This window comes from Podarcis gaigeae, assembly GCF_964106915.1.
Source record: "Podarcis gaigeae genome assembly, chromosome: 1".
Classification (NCBI taxonomy): domain Eukaryota; kingdom Metazoa; phylum Chordata; class Lepidosauria; order Squamata; family Lacertidae; genus Podarcis; species Podarcis gaigeae.
In genome coordinates this window covers 19,186,237-19,204,157 of record NC_139678.1, presented here as the reverse complement: position 1 = coordinate 19,204,157, position 17,921 = coordinate 19,186,237, and the positions used below count along the sequence as shown (strand labels likewise).

The 17,921-nt window shown below is 44.2% G+C and overlaps 1 long non-coding RNA gene across 1 annotated transcript in view; it reads right to left on the bottom strand.

The window, feature by feature from the left end:
• LOC310844884 overlaps window positions 1-17,921 on the bottom strand; it is a 229,374-nt gene that overhangs the window by 12,481 nt on the left and 198,972 nt on the right. The gene's annotated exons all lie outside the window — the stretch shown is intronic.

Sequence of the window (17,921 nt, the reverse complement as noted above, 5' to 3'; positions counted from 1 at the left end):
GCCCCATTAGCTAAAGTGGTGCTTCAGGTTAAGAACAGTTTCAGGTTAAGAACGGACCTCCGGAACGAATTAAGTACTTAACCCGAGGTACCACTGTAGTGTTCTGCATTTTCTTCAGATGAGACACGACTCTGAAGTCACAATCCCTACATCAGAGATATTTTGACCACCTATGACTCTGAGGGCAGGGCAACAGGAAGGAAGGAAGGAGGGGCAGGTGGGCGTAAAAGTACACAAAGAGGCTGAGACCTACCTGGGGGAAGTTAAGCCCAGCACACTTCTTGCCTGACATGGTCACCCTCACTCAGGGTCAATCTCAACAGCTCTCAAGTGGAAGCATAAATCATGCCCTCCAACATGTTCAGTCCCCAAAACAGGATGCAGGTCTTCCTGTCTGTGCCCCTGTTTGAGTCATGTGACCCACACAAGATCACAGAGCCCCAAATGACCACCATGCTCTTGTGGGGAAAATCAAGATGTCCCGTTTTCCCCAGGACACTTGTGGGGTATGCATAAACCCTGTGGTGAGGCAGGTGATGCTGCCCAAGCACTTTTGTGAAGCAGCACTACTCAGAGTCAGATCCTGTTCAGAGCTAGCTCCTCCTGCTCTGTGACTGGCTTCCCAGCATCGGAAGCTGCTTGTGAAGGAGCAGAAGCCAGTCCACGAAGAAAAGCACTACGCAGGATCATATCCAGAGGCAGATTTAGGGCAGCGCAACAACAACAACAAGAAGGGTTTGGATTTGATATCCCGCTTTATCACTACCCTAAGGGGTCTCAAAGCGGCTAACATTCTCCTTTCCCTTCCTCCCCCACAACAAACACGCTGTGAGGTGAATGAGGCTGAGAGACTTCAAAGAAGTGTGACTGGCCCAAGGTCACCCAGCAGCTGCATGTGGAGGAGCGGGGAAGCGAACCCGGTTCACCAGATTATGAGTCTACCGCTTAACCACTGCACCACACTGGCTCTCTGCCACACCAGGCACCAAGCTTAGGTGCTGCTGCAGGACATCGTAACTATGCCATAATGAATTGAGGAGGTCTGGAGGTGAGAGGTGAGGGGATGTTAAATGCTGGCTTTGCACAGGGTGCCTCTTAAATTTGAAATATCCATATCAATGCAAATTGCCTACAAAACAAAAGAGAAAAGCATCATTTAAAGGTGCAAAGGACACACTCTAAAACCTGTGCCACTTTGCCTGAAATTGGCCAGGCTTCGTCCCCCAGATGGGACTACTAACTCCACCCCCCCAATAAAAAATAATTCAGTGGATATGGGGGGGTTTGGGGGGGAGGTCCACTTTAGGAATGTGGTGAAGAGAAGACAGCAGGGCAATGATTAATTTTTATTTTAAAAATTGCAATATTCATTTTTTTGTGACTAACATCCCATCCTTGAAGGAAGGAATGAAGCTATTTCTTATAATAAGCAAAATCTTTAATCCTGCTGTCACAGCAGATCCCAAATGAAACATATTGCAGCACAGCCCATAAAAGTGTTATCTCTGTCCAGATCACCTTTTTATCCTTAAACTGAACCACATGGCCATTAAGGCATCCCAGTCTATCATCTTCTAAACATTTAACATTGCAGCTATGCAACACTAGCAATCAGCCTGCCATCAAAATATTATAACATAATTAATTGAGGCTCTACATAAAACCCCCCAGCATAATTGGCAAAGCATTGCATTATTAACATATTAATACATTGACCCTTGCTACACGAGGCTCATAAATTGAGATGTGTTAACGCTGCTGGAGAAGGCTGCCATAGAAGGTGGGAAAGCAGAATGTAGAAAGGTAATGGCTCTCACTTACACCAATCAAAAGATGGTTTTGTTAAAGGGAAGAATTTGTGTTAATGTTTTCCCCCTGGAGAAAAGACGGGCAGCATGGAGGGGAGAGGAATCCGGATTCCTTTTGGGCTTTGGGTATATAGTGATATCATTTCAGGTTTCAGAAAGCAGAGGATCTTTGGAAATTAACCCAAATTGTCACATCAGAAGGAGGACAGATTGTAATTAGGTAGATGAATGCCCTTATCATCATCTTCGTCACATTGTATTCAGAGATGAGTGATGTTATGAAAAGGGGAAGCAGTCTTCATTTAAGGTTATTTGGCAATGGATGGACCTGGGAGGTAGGGTGGCCATGAATGCATTTTTTAAAGGCATCAAAAGAGGATGGCTATTCTTCACCTTCACTGTCAGAGGCCATGTGCTTCTGCATGCCACATGTTCGGAGTCAAAAGTGGTCCTGCTTTGAGGCTTCCTATGAGCATCTGGTTGGCTGCTGCGAGAACTTTCAGGCACCATAAGCCTAAGGTATTTAGGCTAGGGTTACCACATGTCCCCGTTTCCCGGGGACAGTCCTCCGATTTACAAATCTGTCCCTGGACAAAATCCGTCCTCAGAATGTCCCTGGATTTATATTTTAAGTGTTGTAGATTTATTAGTAGGGAATGAATGTTGCGTGATTGGTTCAACGGCACAAGACACATCATATGGGCACTTCCTGTGAGGCAAAATGGCGGGCGCCACAGCAGTGAGCAGCTCCTGACACCAGCCAGAGCCAACTGCACTGCCGGCTGGCTCCGGGCTGCTGAGACTGCCACTGCCACTGCCGAGGGAGAACCGGGGACACCCGGCACATCAACTGGGGGAACCGCTGACACCCCCCCCCCCCTGTGACACACCCTGTGAGCTGGGAGCAAGAGCGCCTGGCCACCCAGCCGACTGCCCAGGGGCGCTCCGGGGCCAGGAAAACCCCAGAGCCGATGCAGCGAGAAGGAGGAGAGGAAAAGGAGAAGGAAGAGAGAGAAAGAGGAAGGAGAAAAAAGAGGGGAGCCCTGACCTTGCCGCGCTGCTGCTGCCACCGCTGCTGCTGAGGAGGAGAGGTAGGAGAGTACCGGGAGGGCAAGGACACGTGGCCAATCCCAGACCCAACCTGAGCCTACTCCACGGTGGCTAGTACTCCAAGAGAGCAGGCCAGGACCCAGAAGAAGCCCATGCAACAAAGGATACCACAGAAGAGAAGATATTACTTCTTCTTTTTTTCTTTTTTTAAAAAAACATTTTTTAAAAAACCTTTTTTTCTCTCTTTTCAAGAAAAAAAAAGTGTCCCCGGATTCTTTGAAAAAAAATCTGGTAACCTTAATTTAGGCTCCTCTCCTGTGGTTCCCCCACGGAGGGACGCGGGTGGCGCTGTGGGTTAAAGCCTCAGCGCCTAGGGCTTGCCGATCGAAAGGTCGGTGGTTCCAATCCCCGCGACGGGGTGCGCTCCCGTCGTTCGGTCCCAGCGCCTGCCAACCTAGCAGTTCGAAACCACCCCCAGGTGCAAGTAGATAAATAGGGACCGCTTACTGGCGGGAAGGTAAACGGCGTTCCGTGTGCTGCGCTGGCTTACCAGCTGCAGCTTCGTCACACTGGCCACGTGACCCGGAAGTGTCTCCGGACAGCGCTGGCCCCTGGCCTCTTAAGTGAGATGGGCGCACAACCCCAGAGTCTGTCAAGACTGGCCCGTACGGGCAGGGGTACCTTTACCTTTACCTTTACCTGTGGTTCCCCCACACCTTTTCCATTCAAGGGTAAGAGCTGTAGCTCAGTGATACCTGCTTTGCATGTAGAAGGTCAATTCCTGACATCTCCAGGTAGACCTCAGATGGGTCTCTGTCTGCAACCCTGGAGATATTGAAAAGCTTGCAATTCTCACTGGACTATCCATACTGAACACATCTGAATACTTACACACCTTTTGTTTTTGTTTTTAATCCATCTTGTCCTTTATAAAAAATATGTGGTTGAGTGGGAGTCAAATGCTGCTTTTAAGAACAATGACTTTCAAACTGTCTTACCTGTAAAGGAAACTTTTTGTTAGTTTTTTAAAAAGTTTCTCAACTTGATAAGGGCTCTGGAGAGAGCCTAATTATAATCTAACCAAGAGATTAGAAGTGGAGGAAATTAGCAATACAAGGAAAGGATTGTACAATCACCATCCAAATTTCTATTGTGCTTGTCATCCCAGAGGGGCCCAAAGCATTTGACAAGATGCAAGGGAAAGGATGACCTGTATCACTCGGGTGAGTTCAGAGGAAGATGGTACGTCAAATCACACACACCTCAATCAAATAGCACCCATGGTACAGTTTCTTGCATTTTTAATTTTAGCTTTTTAAATTCATGCCAGCACTGACTGCACATTGCTTAACATCCAAATCTCTCTCTCTCTCTCTCTCTCTCTCTCTCTCTCTCTCTCTCTCTGTGTGTGTGTGTGTGTGTGTAACAACAGATAGTATGTCTGATTCTTTGGAATTAGAACCAGACAAGTAAAAGTACTTTTCAATATAGATGTGTCAGGCAGAAATTCACTATGAGGTGGTCTGTGGACAGCCAGCAAAGTGAAATCAGTGGGACTCATCTAAAGTCTGTTATGGTGTACATAAAGCATGTAGGCTCCTCCAGACTGATGGCTTTTTTGTAGGTGTATTCTGCATTGTGTCATTGATCCAATAGTAGTGCATTAGTGATGGATTTATATTGGACTGTCCACACATAAATTCTTCAGTGGTTTCTTCCAGGAGCAGAGATCCATTCATAAGTCCTGGAAGAGGCAGGAAGTGATATCTGTATTCTCTGCAGCACAACATATCCTCTCCATGATCTTCTTTGGACAATTGGAGGACCCTAAAAAGTATAGTGGAACAAGAAGCCACAGGTGAACCTTCTTCTAAGCAGCTTGGAGTGGCATTCAAGGCCCTTTGCTGCTCTTATTTTATCTTCACAACAACCCTGTCAAATAGGCTGGAAAGACAGGCTGGTCTCCCAGTGAGTTACACAACAGGGAGTGGAACCTAGGTCTCCTAGGTCAGAGTTTGACACTCTATAATCCAGCTTTTGCTAGCCTGATGCCGTCCAAAGGTTTTGAGCTACAACTTACTTCTGGAGCTGGTGGGAGTTGTAATAATCTGGGGAGGTGTGCACAAGGCTGGCAACAGCTGTTCCAACCACTATACCACACTACTTATATAAAAAGCTGTCACTCTTACACCTTCACGTTGCATTCCTAGATTTCTATTAATCTGCTGGCACTCATGGCACTTTGCATCTCCTTGCTTCTTAGCATTTGCTCTCCCTTTGTTTTAACTCTGCATTTAACTTTCTTAAGACGTGTGTTTCAATGTTCTATTTTTTTAAATAGAAGATGGTCACCAGCAGTCAAAGGACTCTTGTTGTACAATGTGCCCTCCCTATTCTGCTGGACTGACACTGAAGCCAAGGAGAAAATTAAACTAATTAGATACAGCTGCAACCTCAAGGTTTCTGGAGCATGTTTTCAATGCAAGGAGGGCGCCGACCGACCTTCGTTAGGTCATGGATTCTGGCATGATCTCAGCCCCAGGTGGTAGTATTTGCTTTGAGAAGTGCAAAAATTTCGGTCTTGCCGAGTAGAGTAATTACTGTGGTCGGGAGATGTTTTACCTTAGCAATTAAACATGTGCATCCATTTCTATAGGTGGATCTGTAGCTTAGTGACAAAATATACAGTCAAGGAGACACATGGTACAACTTTTGCTGGTTTATTTTAATTCAGTCATGTATATATACATATAACGTAATATGACAGCATTTCAATCCAACGTTTTGTCCAAAGAGCTCAAAGTGGCAGACATGGTCCTCCCTCTTTCCCCTTTATCCTCACAACAACCCTGTGAGGTAGGTAAGCTTGAGAGGCCCAGTGAACTTTGTGGTTGAGTTGTGCAGAACTCAGTACCTCTGCCAGGTGGGGTGGATCTGCTAAACTGGTTTCTGGGCAGGAGGGTCACTGTTTCATGCTGTGAAGGTGGACAGCAGCAGGGTGATTGGTACAGTGCAAACACATTGATGGAGCCAGATTCTTCTGATTTTAGAGTGAACACCTCTTTTTTCCTCTCCATTCCTGGGAAGAGGAAGGTTTTTTAATTACTGTGATTTTATTTCTGTTGAACACTACCTTAATTACTAGTTTTCGTTTAATATGTTTTTATTAAATAATATATATATATTAGATTTTGTTGTAAACTGCTTTCAGGGTTCTTATTTTTTTAATTGAAGGATGACACCGAATTATTTTAAAAGCTAAATAAACAAACAACAGTTCTTTCTTAGAAACTTGCGGTGCTTGTCTTCCAATCTACAAGAAGTGCCAATCTTCCCCACATGTACACAGGACAACTTCTGTCTTTAAAGTGTGTCTTCCTCTTCATTGTAGGATGAAGGATGAAGTTGTGATCATCTCTCATTGACAGAGGATGAGTTGTGCTGTATTTCCATAATCTTAAGCTGAAACTGTTCCCTTCTTGGCAAAGGAGAACACGAGGGAAGCCTGGTGGATCAGGCCAATGGCTCATCTTGTCCACCATCCTATTCTCACAGCAGCTTACCAGATGCCTATGGGAAGCCCAAAAGCAGGACCTGAGTGCAACAGATGCTCTGTCAATGAGCTACGGCCCTTCCTGTTAACCTTCACGTTAACAGAAGACATCACTTTATCAACAGAAGTATAGTGTCCTGATCAAGGGAAGTAATAGAACCATTTTTTTCTGCCTTGGGCAGACCATAACTGGAGTACTGTGTCCAGTTCTGGGCACCCCAATTTAAAAAGAAGAAGAAGAGTTTGGATTTGATATCCCACCTTTCACTCCCTTTAAGGAGTCTCAAAGCAGCTAACATTCTCCTTTCCCTTCCTCCCCCACAACAAACACTCTGTGAGGTGAGTGGGGCTGAGAGACTTCAGAGAAGTGTGACTAGCTCAAGGTCACCCAGCAGCTGCATGTGGAGGAGCGGAGACACGGACCTGGTTCCCCAGATTACGAGACTACCGCTCTTAACCACTAGTGGTTACACTGGCTCTCAAGAAGGATATTGACAAGCTGGAATGAGGGAAACCAAGATGATCAGTGGTCTGCAAACCAAGCCTTATGAGGAATGCTTGAGGAAGTTGGGTATGTTCACAGTGACAAAAAAAAAAAAAGAGCACCAAGAGGAGATATGATAGCCACATTCAAATAAAAATGGGCTGTCAGGTGGAAAATGAAGCAAGCTTGTTTTCTCCTGCTCTGGAGGCTATGTCCTGTACCAATGGCTTCATGTAACAAGAAAGGAGATTCAGACTCAACATCAGGAAGAACTTTCTAACAGTAAGAGTTGTTCAACAGTGGAATGGACTCGCTTGGAAGTTGGTGGATTTGCCTTCATTGGAGGTTTTTAAGCAGAGGCTGGATTGCCATCTCTCATGGATGATTTAGTGGAGATTCTTGCATTGCAGGGACTTCGACTAAATGACCCTCGGGATCCCTTCCAACTCTATAATTCTATGATTCAATTATCAGTGTCCAGTGCTTTTGGGCCTTGTTCCAAGGCTGAACTATGGCCACTGAGATATGAGTTGCATTTCACTTTGCCCAATTTCTCCCTGGAATCTTAATAGCAGCTGTGGAGACACAGGAACATATTTTTTATGTGGAGTCAGACGATTGGTCCATCCACCTCAATGTTGTCCACACTGACCGGCAACGGATTTCCAGGATTTCAGATCAGGAGGATCTTTTTGGAGACCCTGTGGATTGAACCAGCATCCATCTGCATGCAAAGAAGATATTCTACCCTTCTGCAAAGTTAGGGGAAATCAGGGGAAATCTGCCAATGCCTGTGACATGTATATCTCACTTTTCGCCACCAGGTGATTATTATTATTATTTGCTAGCTTTTGGCCTCCCTCAAAATTCCTTGAAATGATGTTATCTGTGGCATTTTCAAAAGCAGGGACTTTTGAAATTGAAGCGGCAAAGAATGAGAATCGGGAGAGCATTTCACCAACTCAACTTGAGCCTCAATTCAGGATTCTGTCTCTGTCGCAAATGAAGCCAAACCTCTGAGGACCTCAGGCATGCACGCCCAGAGTGGGTCACTGTCTGATAATTACCAGTAATCAGAGCAAACGCTGCCACACAGTAGCTTTTGGGCCTAGCGGAGCAGTCTGGGAATACCTGGCCCTTCCCTCCACAGCTTGAGCTGGGATGCCAGATGTTTGCAGCCTCTGATGTAACCCGAGGGAAGCTGAGAGGCCCACCCTCTTAATCTGAGGGTAAGGGTCTGAGGTGGGGAGGGGGGCTTCAAGAATGAAAATGGAAGGGAGGTGAAATAATTGGATCGGGAGCTGAGGGAAAGCCCCCTCTGCAAAAACCAGAGCATGAAGTCCAGTGTCAACAGGAGCCTCTTAAGCACACGGCTGTGCCTTTCAGCAAATAAATGAACAACAGTTTTCTTTCCAGAGGGTAACTAACCCAAAACGAGCATCTAAAAAGTGCTCTAAATGTAACCTTTAACGAGCACTTTGCCGCTGCTTTTTTATGATGCTTAAACTAATAAACACATTTTATACATATAAAGTGATGATGTCCTTCGTATTTATGCTGCTCATGCTTGGATTCTGATCACTTATCTGGATAATTAAGCAATATCAGCGAGGAGGCAGATACCAGGAATCTGATATTAATCCATCCCTCTTAATAGTGACTCAAAACCACTGAGGTGGAAAAAGCAGCCCTCGCCTCTTTAATCCCCTTTTACCAACATTTTGGCATCGGCACATCTCATTTATTCACAAATGGGAGTCCAACACATACTATTGCTGGCTTATGCCTAATTTAGGAGAGATAGATAAATAGATAGATGGACAGACAGATAGATAGATAGTCAAGGTATGCTAAGGAAATTGCAAAAAAAAAGGGGGGAGTGGAAGGAGGGGTGAAGATTACAAAAATTACTCGTGGGAATAATTCATAAGTGGTTCACAGCGTTTCAGCCGCAAGAGGTAAAAGCTAAGTGCCTGGATCTTGTTTGTGTTGCTTTTTGGGCACAAATACTCTGTTTAGAATTCTGTGGTGGAATCAGGAGTGCCTGAGGAGTTATCCATTTGGAGGAGCAGGGAGGAAGATAAACAAATAAATCAGATTGAAGATGCAAACTTTCTGTTGAGAATTTTCTTCAGTTTCCATTTCTGAATCTTATTTTCCCTCCAAAAAAACAACAACAGATGATGATGAAGATTTAATGTGGCTCTCCATCCATGCAGTTGGTGCTTTACAATGACCCAGAGGACAGGCCCCAGACCCAAGGGGATTGCAATCTAGATATAAAAACACATGAAACAACACAGAAATGGAGCCAGGGGTAAATATAAAAAGGGGGGAGTTCCGCAGTCATTTCATTTATGTACAACTTCTGTTTGGGCATTCTTCCTTGCTTGTATGATAGGAAAAGCTTGTCTTGCTGATCCTCCCCATTGCCTTCAGGTCGGCTGGGTAGGCCGTACCACTGTCCATGTTCTGCAGCAGAAGTTAGCAAAACTATGCATATGATGGAGAAAGGGGATGTTGTTGTTGTTTAGTCGTTTAGTCATGTCCAACTCTTCGTGACCCCATGGACCAGAGCAAGCCAGGCACTCCTGGCTTCCACTGCCTCCCGCAGTTTGGTCAAACTCACTGCCTTGCCATGGCGAAGGGGCTTGAATAACTCAGAGAAGCTGTGAACTATGCCGAGCAGGGCACCCAAGATGGACAGGTCATAGTGGAGAGTTTTGACCAAACGTGATCCACCTGGAGCAGGAACCGGCAAGCCACTCCAGTATCCCTGCCAAGAAAACTCCATGGAGAAAGACAACAGAAAGAGGATAGGCGAATGTTATTTCTTTCCTCCCTCTCTCAAACTCTGCAACCTGTGGGCTGAAGCTGACCATTGGATGATTCAAAACAGAAAGTCCTTCTTCACACAGGTGCATACACTAAGGGACTCAGTCCCACAGGAGACAGTGATGGCCACCAACCCAAATGGCTTTAGAAATGAATTCTACAAATTCATAGGGGAGGATGTCAACGAGGCATGTTGGCTATGTTTTGCCTCCGTGGTCAGAGTCAGAAATGTTTCTGATACCAGTTGCTGGAAGCTACAGGAGGGGAGAGGACTCTTGCGCTTGAGTCCCGCTTGCAGGTTTCCCACAGGCATCTGGTTGGCTACGATGAGGACAGGGTGGTGAGCCATTGGCCTGATCCAGCAGGCTCTTCTTATGTTATCCAGATCTCCCCCTGCCTCTCCAATGGGTGGAAGGAGACTAGGCTGGACAACAGAAATATGACAGGAGGCCCAGGCCCAGCAAGTGTGTCCCTGGTTTCCTCCCTCATGTGATACTAACCATGTGAGTAAGAATACCTGAATTGGGCTGTACTCAGATAAAGTAGGGCGTAGTGCCTTCAATATGTTATTGGGTTACAGCTCTCATGTTCTCTGGCTATTGACCACCCTGCCTGGGGCTGGCGGGAGTTGGAACCCAACAAAATTTGAAGGGCACCATGCTGTCTTACCATGCAGTAGGGTATAAATACTAGGGAGATGTGTCAAAATCTGCATGGGCATTTGTGTGTGAATATTCACCTTTCCTCAGTTCTGCTGAGTGCGATTGTTTCATGTTCTGCTGCTACCTTGGTGTGATTTCCTCCCCCCCCCCCAACTGGGGGCTTCTATCTCCTTATTGGATCCATCTCATGGATAACCTGTTTCTAGTGCATTATATGTTGACGGGATATTGCACTACTATTGCCAGAATGAGACTGGCACAAGCAGAGCAGTGAGAATTAAACCCAGCTTTTTGGGAAGCCAACTAGAAAAGCCATTTTTAAAAGGCACAATAAAATTGAATCTGGCTCATTATTATTTTGTTCTTTGCATATTGGCCCTAGGGAGTTCCTAGGGTTCTTATGGAATATAGATAAATATATAGATATACACACATGCACATAGCATCACATACCCTCGATATGCTAGATGTTCTTCTAGCTATTAGAAACTGTAAGCCAGGCTTTCCCAAGCCATGTTATTGGGGTCTGGTGGGAATTAGAATCCAAAACATTTGAGGGCACCAGGTTGAAGAAGGCTGAAGTTCATGACCTTTAACTTGGTCAGCAGATGATCCGCAATAACATTATTCAAATATTCCAGTCTCATCATTTCCAACCCAAGGTGGACGTCAAGAATAAAATCATAATCATTATGAGTGGTTTTGCACTATTAGACTGACCTTTAATTAAAGGTCTGGCAGTACTTTGTAAAGATTAATTAAGCATCACTTTTTTTCCTTTTCAACCAAGAATATAATAAGCCATTGAGTTAAGGGTTTCACCTTAAATTAGCAAGAATCAACTACAGCTAGGGATCTATGCATTTCCCCCCATTAAACCATTGCTCAAATTGTGTCCATTTTCAAATTTCCTCAGCTTTTCTATTTGTGCATGTGTTCAATTGTGGAGGAAAAGGAAAATATGTGGGATATTATCCATTTTTGACCAGCTTATGTAACATCCAGTTGGCATGAAAGGATGTTTAACACTTCACCAAAAAAGGATCTTCCTGACTCATGTTAAGCTCAGTCAGTAGAGCAGGAGACATTTCATCTCAGAGTTGAGGGTTCAAGCCCCACATTGGGCAAAATAGTACTGCACTCCCGGGGTTTGGACTATACAGGCCTTGTGGTCCCTTCTAACTCTACAATTCCGTTAGTCAAAACTATGTACACACCATACATGAAAAGCATATTTGAAGCACAGATGCCTTCCAAGAATCCTGGGAACTCTAGTTTACCCCTTGCAAAGCTACAGCACCTTTAACAATCTACAGTTCCCAGGATTCTTGGGGGGGGGGGGAGTGTGCTTTAAATGTATGATGTGTACAATGCCACCGCCCATTGTTCAATCTCAAAACCTCAAAGGTAACTTCAACAACCTGTCAGAGTCGGCCCTACCATTGGGAAAAATGAGGAAACAGATTCAGTGAACAAATGAAACATAGGAACACTGCCTTAGACTGAATCAGATCATTGTCCCATCTCTTTCTCTTTCTTCTCTTCAATCACTCATAGCCGAGTAAGATTGCCTTCCATAAACACAGTTTTAACAGTGAGTCTGTAAGTGACTGTGGAGGCCAATTCCTTCCGCTGTGGGGACATAGTTTGATCACAGTGAGGGTTTGCCAAGTGTGCTTTCCTCTTAGCACATTTCTCCCTTTCGTCCTGAGTTCAAGCATCTTCAAAGACCATGACACCTTTGGTAAAGGCTGTTCTCCAATTGGAGCACTCGTAGGCCAATGTTTCATAGTTGGCGATGTTTATTTTTTTAAAAAATAATATTTATTAAAAGTTTCCAATTACAACAAAATAAAAAAACAAAACATCCAAATTTAAAATCTTGTTTTCCATAACATCTTTCCAGGACTTCCCCTCCCCTCCCCCTCTTGTATTCCAATTCTTACTTATAAATTCAGCAATTTCTTATCCCAAATTTTGAACTTATTGTCATTGACCCAATTTAAAAATATTTTCCCATCTCCTAAAATCGACCTGTTCCCTTCCACGCGTTCCCCCCTTTAACATACATTACAAATTAAAATATAATGAAATAAAATGTAGTTTAACATCCTTTGGATTCCAAATTTCCCTCCCCCTTTTCCCGGTTGCGTTCCCAAAATTTATCAACAAATTTATCTGATGTCTTCCTGGAGCTCCCACAATTATTTAAGCCATAGTCCTTTACCAGTCATCTTTAATTTCGAATGTCCAATCTTGGAAGGAGTCTGTCTCAAAAAGGCCCATTTTTTCCATCCAGATTTTTATACATTAGGAGTAAAAACTCCAATTTTATTTCTTTAAACCTTTCAAATCTGGATGTCCCAAATGTTCCCTCTTCCAACTTTATCCAATTCTTGTTATTCTTGTTATTCTTGTTGTTCTTGTTGATCTCTCTCCTTTTCTTTTTTTTTTCCTTTCCTGATTTCCTGCACAAATGTTCTAATTCCAAAAGCTTCAAATTCAGCTGCAGAGGCTCTGTTATTCAGGAACGAAACATAATGCCAAGTCCCTTCCATTTTTCAATAGATAAGTCTATTGTCTTCTTTAGTATGTCAGCCTCTGTAGTCAAAATAGTGTTCCATTTCTGCAGTTTCCCAGGAGATAGAAAGTTCTATTCAAATTCCATGTCAACAACTTGTAATATCCCTCGGCTCCTCTAGGTGGGTTACAATAACTCAGTTCCCTTCCAGATCACCCCAATCAGTCCAAATAACTTGTTATTCCTTGTTTTAAACAATTTGTATCCAATTTAAAACAAATGTAACCGGCAAAGTCCTTGTAACAAAGTTCTCATTTTTGTTCTTCTGCTTTGACAGCTCTTTGACAGCTGTCAAAACCTCTCTTTGTCTTCTCCCGGCGCTCTTGCAAAATGCTCCCAGGGTTCCGGGGGGGGGTTACTTTTTAAATCAATTCCACTTTTCTCCTCCAGCTCAGTCTTATAGTTTTCCATCGCGAAATTAATAACTTTGTAAAAATAGGGTTGCACTCGATCTTAGATGTCAAATCCTTTGCTTTAACTCCTCTACAACAGGGGGGGGCTGACTTCCTTTTTGCGCCTCCCCCGCTCGCTCCGAATTTTTAAAAAAAATTTATCCCCCTTTTTAGTCCAGGTTCCAATTACTCACGGGTTATTCTTTTAGGACCAGATTTTCAATAGAAGAAGTCAGCGCTCTCCGTTGAATGGCATGCGGCTTCGCTCGGCAGGGGAAGCGGAGGACTCAAAGCACCACCACCACCCCGTCACCCGTTCCGTAGCCTTTAAAAAGGCTCCTTCGCGGGCCGGGGGGGAGCGCAAAAGGTGCCAGCCGAGTCACCATGTCCATGGGTTTCAGCGCCCATGGTTTTTGAGGGTCCCCGCGTCGCCGGCGCGGTAGGACCCAGCCCCTGCCGAGCAGGCTCCCTCCGGAGCTCGGAGGGAGTCCGCCATTCGGCGATGGCGCCAACCCGGAAGTCCCATAGTTGTCGATGTTTAAACTACTTTTTTTTTTTAAGATTTGCCTTGACAGAGTCTTTAAACCTCTTTTGTTGACCACCAGCATTACGCTTTCCATTTTTAAGTTCAGAATAGAGTAGTTGCTTTGGAAGATGATCATCAGGCATCCAACGACCAGTCCAATGAAGTTGATGTTGAAGAATCATTGCTTCAACACTGGTGACCTTTGCTTCTTCAAATACACTGGTAGTAGTTCACCTGTCTTCCCAAGTGATGTGTAAAAATTTTAGGAGACACCATTGATGGAATCTTTTGAGGAGTTGGAGATGGCGTTTATAAGTGGTCTATGTTTCACAAGCATACAGTACTGTTTGCACAGTGACTGTCCATAATTTCAGGACAGGATGGTTGTGGCTTTCCACAATTACAGGACAGAGAGTTCTTCCCATCCCTACCTGGAGATGCCAGGGATTGAACCTGGGACCGTCAGCATGCAAAGCAGTTGCTCTACCACTGAGCTATGGCACTTTCCTGTAACAATATCCTGAAAAATGAACCAACCTAATAGATGAGAGCTGGAGTCCAACAGCATCAGGATAGGATACCCATTCCTGATCTAAATGAACTTAGGTGTAGACCTAACAGGCACTCTTTTAGACAAATCTCCTAGTTTAATAAGGTTCTATAAGGTAAAAGGGTACCCAGGTGGCATTTCTCCCTTCTTCCAATTATTTAGTTATTCCCTTGGTACCCTGGTTTATCCTCTAGAACACCAGGCAGGCACCTCGCAACATGGCCCGTGGTCTCCATTAGCTGGTTACAGCAATTCGGCTGGTTTCTGAGATGCAATACCCTGTGTTTGATATTCAGTAAGATCCCATGCCAGTAGAGGAAACTATCAGGTTATTTTGAAAATAATTAGCCTTCTGTTTCAATGACAAGAAGGAATGGCAGTGTGTAGGCAGAAAACTGAGGCGTTTCCTTTACCTACCTGCTGAGATTTTATATATATATATATATATATATATATATATATATATATATATATATATATTTGTACAAAAACAGTCACATGTTTTTACAGAATAGGCCAATAGTGCCACAGGAAATGAATCAGAGCATCCTTAATTAATATGTCAGAATATAAGAAATGGGGGGAAAATATGTATAATTAAATTCTTGCACTAAAAACAAGAATTAAAAAAGTCGCTAAAATAGAACACTGCTTCTTTTTTGTTCCTTAAAAGGAAGTGTCATCTCCCCGTTCCAACACCTCGCTTGGTGCTGCTCTGTAATGAATTGCCGGTGAGGAGAGCTGACAGGTTGGGCCTTCCCAAAAAAACCCAGAGGCTCTGTGTCGAGATTAGAGAGCCTGCAAAACTTTCAGCTTCCTGCATCATTTCCATTTCGAAGTCAGGGAGAGGGTGAGGTGTCGGCAACCGACCAATGCGGACCGTGGCAATAATGAGGAACTGCTCAAAGAAGGTGATAAAGAAACAAGATGAGAAGAGCAATCCTGAGTGGGGAAAGGGAGGGAGAGGGTGGTGATGAAGTTCTATGGCCACATCCCAAGCCTAGCTAGTTCGTGGCAGCCAGGGTTTTATGGTCTGGCCAGGTGGTTGTTTGCACTGAAAGGTAATGTAATGAAAAGAAGGGGCTATCAATTCATACTCGCTGCCTATTCTTTGTTCCTTCCAGTGGTGCTGGCTTGTGACTGTGGGTGCCATGGGCCATGCATGCTATTGGGCGTGCATGCCAACGTTAGCACTCCTGGCAGCATTTGTGAGCGACATCCCTAGCACACTGCTGGGTGTGCTGACATCGGACACACACAGCACTGGGCAAGCTGACGTCGGATGCACGTGCCCAGCACACATGCCACCAAAATTTGTGGGTGCCCAGCCCTCTCAGGGGGAATTTTGGGGGGCTAAAACATCCAGGGCCCTCTGGGTTCCAGTAGTAGGCATAGTTTTGCATTAGAATTATAGAATTGTAGAGTTAGAAGGAACCCCCAGAGTTATCTAGTCATCTAATCCAAGCTCATCCAATGAAGGAATCTCAGCTGAAGCATCCATGGCAGATGGACACCCAACCTCTGCTTAAAAACCTCCAATGAAGGAGAGTCCACAACCTCCTAAGCAGCTCATACAGTCAGAAAGCGCTTCCTGATGTTGGAAACTCCTTTATTGCAACTTCAAGCCATTTGTTCATGTCCTACCCTCCAGAGCAGGAGAAAACAAGCTTGTTCCATCTTCTACATGACAACCCTTTAGATATCTGAAGTTGGCTATCATATCTCCTCTTAAAGGTAAAGGGCCCCCTTACCATTAGGTTCAGTTGCGGACGACTCTGGGGTTGCAGCGCTCATCTCACTTTTCATAAGGCTCAGTTTCCAAACCCTTGATCATTTTGATCACCCTCCTCTGCACATGTTCCAGCTTGTCAATATCCTTCTTAAATTGTGGAGCCCAGAACTGCACAGGTGTGGTCTGACCAAGGCAGAATAGAGTGGTACTATTACTTCCCTTGCTAGACACTATAATTCTGTTGATTCAGCCTAGAAAAACATTACTTTTTTGTTGCTGTATCACACTGTTGTTTTTTGAAAAGATATTTATTGAAGTTTTAAAAATTATACAAAAAACAATAATAAAAACAAGAGAAAAACACAACAAATAACAAATATAAAAGGACAAAATACAAAATTAAAAAACTGTTTAAAAACAAGTAAAGTTTCGTTCCCTTATTTTCTTATAACTTACTTCCCCGACCTCCCCTTTCTGTATTCCAATTTCTAATTATTAATTCAACAAATCCTCTCCCTTAATTTTTCATTTAATTTTTAACCTTTCTTTTCTTTTTACTTAATCATTACAGCTGAAAACCACTTAATTTCTAAGCCAACATCATTCTAACATTCATTAATTTTGCAATGTTTCCTTAGATAGTCCTTAAAAATTTCTTCCAATCTTCTTCCGCCGTCTCTCTTCCCTGGTCTCGGATTCTGCCAGTCATTTCTGCCAGTCCCATATAGTCTATCACCTTCATCTGCCAGCTGTATCACACTGTTGACTCATATGAAGCTTGTGTGTCTATTAAGACCCCTGGATCCATTTCACATGTAATACTGGCAAACCAGGTGTCCCCATCTTATATTTGTGCATCTGGTTCTTCCTGCCTAAGTGCAGGACCTTACATTTGTCCCTATTGAGATTTATTTTTTTACTTTGGGCCCAGTTCTCCAATCTGTTAAGGACATATAGAATTCTGATTCTGTCTTCTGCTGCATTAGCTACCCCTTCCAGTTTGGTGTCATCTGCAAATTGGATGAGCATCGCTGAACACTTTTATTCAAGTCGCTTATTAAGATATTGAATGAAAATTGGCCCAGGACACACATACACACCCAGGTCTGTTAGTAAAACACATGTTTGTGAAATGACTTAAACAAACTGAAGTGTCCATTTTTTAAATAAAGTAGTGAAGGTGAATAATTCACAAATCATAATCATAATTTTATTACTTATACTCCACTCATCTGGCTGGGCTTCCAGTAAATATAAAAACATAATAAAATGTCAAACATTAAAAACTGCCTGGTACAGGGCTGCCTTCAGATGTCCTTTAAAATTTGTGTAGTTCTTTAACTCCTTGAGGGACGCAGGTGGCGCTGTGGGTTAAAGCCTCAGCGCCTAGGACTTGCCGATCGAAAGGTCGGTGGTTCGAATCCCTGCGGCGGGGTGCGCTCCCGCTGCTCGGTCCCAGCGCCTGCCAACCTAGCAGTTCGAAAGCACCTCCGGGTGCAAGTAGATAAATAGGGACCGCTTACCAGTGGGAAGGTAAACGGCGTTTCCGTGTGCGGCTCTGGCTCGCCAGAGCAGCGATGTCACGCTGGCCACGTGACCCGGAAGTGTCTCCGGACAGCGCTGGCCCCTGGCCTCTTGAGTGAGATGGGCGCACAACCCCAGAGTCTGTCAAGACTGGCCCGTACGGGCAGGGGTACCTTTACCTTTACCTTTACCTTAACTCCTTGACATCTGATGGGGGGTGTTCC